Source organism: Bubalus kerabau, chromosome 2, assembly GCF_029407905.1.
Source record: "Bubalus kerabau isolate K-KA32 ecotype Philippines breed swamp buffalo chromosome 2, PCC_UOA_SB_1v2, whole genome shotgun sequence".
NCBI lineage: Eukaryota > Metazoa > Chordata > Mammalia > Artiodactyla > Bovidae > Bubalus > Bubalus kerabau.
Window position 1 is genome coordinate 199,440,011 of NC_073625.1, and position 3,820 is coordinate 199,443,830.

The window sequence follows — 3,820 nt, forward strand, 5'->3', positions numbered from 1 at the left end:
AGATATCATTCTCTAAAGAAGGTTACTGACAAGAGCAAGCACTGATCTCTCTGTTTCCATGCTCATTAATATTTTTTTGAATTGGGATTCCCTGGCAGTACAGTGATAATTAGGACACTGTGCTTTCATGATCACGGCCTGGGTTCGATCCCTGGTCGAGAGGCTAAAATCCTGCAAGCCACATTGTTTGGCCCCCCAAAATTTTTTTAATTAAAATTTTATGTGCTTAAAACTTTTTATTGAAGTATAATACATACACACATGCGGAAAATTGCACATATCACAAGCATAGAACTTGATGAATTTTTACAAACTAAACACATCTGTGTAACCAGAACTGGATCAATAATATACCAAATAAATTTTTAAGATTTTTTTTTTGGTGTGGGCCATTTTTAAAGTCTGTTGAATTTGTTACAACACTGCTTCTGTTGTTTATGGTTTGGTGTTTTGGCCACGAGGCACGTGGGATCTCAGCTCCCCAAGCAGGGGTGACCCTGAACCCCCTGCATTGGAAGGCACAGTCTTAACCCCTGGACCACCAGGGAAGTCCCAAGATACAAAGTTATTGTGAGCCTCAGAGAGGCCCCACCACGCGCCTTTCCACTCCCGACCCCTCAGGACTGACGGCCACTCGGCTCGCTAACAAGGTTAATCAAGGGAGCCGTTAAGGAGATATCAAACACCCCAGAGTCAGCTCATCTCAAGACAAGTGTGTTCTGCCTCCCTTTGCTTTCCTGAATTTACTGTGTTTACTTTTAATTACATTTGCTCTGAGATCTCCGTCTGGTAATACGTAATACAACGCGACTGGAGTCTCAGCGCTCAAGCTCTCCTGCAGGGACAAAATCTATCCCTTTCAACCATTGATAATAATGGCCGAGACTTCCCGGGTCACCGCCCGGCAAGCATTGTTTGGATTACACAAATGGACTCGTTTAATCTTCACAACATCCTGATGGAGTGAGTACTTTTATTATCACCCCCATTTTACAACCAGGAACTTCCAACGTGCCCTTACTGTTGCCGCCGATCACACTCTACCTCCTCGCCCGTGTCTGTTCACACAGGGCTTTCACATCCGTTCTGGAACGTTCTCTAATTTGACAACACTTGTCAAACTGTTGACAACACCGGACAAACACTTGTCAACACAACAGAAGTGGAAGACAAAGGTGAGAGGGCCTTAGGAAGTCAAAAAGAATATGCAATTCTGATTAGACTCTATGTTGTCTTGGGACAAGCTATTACTTGCCGTGGGGGAAGCAGGCTTTCCATTAAATACATCAGAGGAAGCCGACTGGAGCTCCTGTTGCTGCAAAGGCCAAGCTGGATTGTGAACATTTTATCCCATGAGGTCACAGGACCGGAACACCAGATTGCCTGTGACGTCTGGACACAGCAAACCTCTCCTGGGTTGTTTGGTCACTAGGTTGTGCCTGACTCTTTTGCCACCCCATGGACTGTCGCCCACCAGGCTCCTCTGTCCATGGGATTTCCCAGGCAAGAATACTAGAGTGGGTTGCCATTTCCTTCTCCAAAACCTCTACTAACATCTGGCCGATTGAGGGCACCAGGGTTTAGAAGACACAGGCAGACACTGGGGGCTGGGAGGCGGAGCATGGCGCTTGCGGGAGACAGGGTGCCCTTGTCCCATCCTGTGCCTGTGCCCCCAGGCTTCACATGTCCTCTGTGCCCCTTCCTCTCAGTGTAACTGCAATATTTACGTGTCAAATGGTTCCCTACTGTACCCTTTAGACTCTCTATTCACTTCCCGGGGACATGTGGGAAGAACTAACCACCCACCAAAGGCATGCATTAAAAACATGAAAACTTTTCTCAAGTTCTGAGAAGACTTGGAGTTTCAGCGTCTCTTCCTTGAGGGCACTTTTTGTCTCCTGCCTGGGGTTCCCAGTGGGAGAAGAACACAACAGTACAGACAGGGGCCGACTTAGGTGCAAACAGCTGGGAGATCTGAGAATGTTGGCTCAGGAGGCACAAACAAGCACTCAGTTAACTCCTAACATATCAGGAAAGGCGTCTCTCCCACCGGTTCCCAGAAGAGGTCTGTGGAAGGCCCTGAACATCTGTGCATTGGATGGAGCTTCCAAACCAGCCGGCTCAGCCTTCTTGGCACCATCCTCGGGACTCTCCGATGCGGTAACGCGGCAGACACGTGGGCCACCACAAAGCTATGCTAGTCAGGACCATAACCCCCCACGCCCCAAACATCTAAGGTTTCTGCTGGGAATCGGAAAATTACTGAGTGATAGGATCCCGTCTTTCCCTGCCCAGGCCGATTTTTTTCATCTACCACAGAACCCACAGCTTGGTATATGTACTACATCGCCAGGCCTTTCTTCCCAGGAGGTTCTACTCCACAAATTTCAGTTACATATGCTCTCTGCAGGATTGTCAGTGAGTCTCCAAAAAGAGGGCTTAAAGAAAAGTGGGCAGAGCTGCAATAAAGTTGCCTCCAGAAAGTTGGAGACAAAGAGAAGACTCTTAGGAACTAGTGCAAATTAATCTGAGTCGAGGTAAGTAGCCTCCTTAGACTATTTCAAAAGGATATAGGATGCTGTGTTATCAATGCATAGACTTTCGCAGTTGAAACAAAGTACGCGAAAGCTCCTAGTAGTATCTGGTACATGATAGGTACTCAACAAAGGCCAGCATATTATTTTTTTTTTTTGTATCTTCTAGTCCAAAATCCATTTGTTGTAGAAATCATTTTGGACCTCTTTGCTAGAATCTTCTTTTTTTAGAGTGAGCATAAATATATTTCTCTGCAGTTTCTTCTTATTAGCTTCTATTTCTGGAGACTTTACAAAATAAACCTTCTCTCTCTTGGCCGTGACAAACTCTGAGGGTAGTCATTTTGTTCCTCAAACATGCTTTTCAATGTGAAAATCCCCAAGGTCCTCAACCTTTCTGCTATGACCTGTTTTTGAGGCCTTCAGCGTCCTCTTCACTCCCTCCTAACATACGTACCTGTGTTTGTCTCTGTCCCTCCTGGAAGGTGACCATGCTATGGACTCTGCAGGGCCGTCACGTTTTCTCATTGTCATCTATGAAGGTGGCAGGAAATTTGTTTCACTGTTCAGTTTGTGCTGAGAAACTCTGTTACTATCTTGCTAGTCAAGGAAACCTTCACAGATTTTTACATCACTTCTCCCATCTATGAGTGAAGATGGCGGATTGTTCACGCACAGCTGTTTTCCTCTCCTTTCACGGTAGTTGGATACCTGGCTACCCAGCTAGAGATTACATCTCCCAGCCTTCTCTGCAGTGAGGGTCATGACTCCATTATTGCCAGACAAATATAAGTGATGCATTCCACTTCCAAGTTTTGGCCTTTAAACATTGCCTCTGTGCTTCTCCTTGCTTGGTCCTTTACTGAGAGCTGGAACCTGCACAGGCCTGTGACCAGGCTCTAGGATACAGATGAGGACCACATTCGAGGGGGTTGATGGAATTACAGGATGAAGGAGACTGAGGCCCTGATTCATAAGTGAAGCAGGGATCTGGCCAATCAGGACCTTTAACAATGAGGTTTGTATCAGTCAACTATTGGCATGGTAGTGTGTAACAAACATCTCCCAAAATATCTGTATTCACGACTATGGATCTGTCAGTCAGTGGCAGCTAGGCTGATCTAGGCTGGGTGCATCTCCTGGCTTGCTCTCTGTGTGTCTTATCCTCCCAGGACCAGTACCTACTTCGGGTACAGTCTTCTCTGGCAGGCCTTTGGAGTAACACCACATGTGAAGAAACATGTGACATCTATGAGTGAATACTGGTTTATGGTGTTTATTTCATT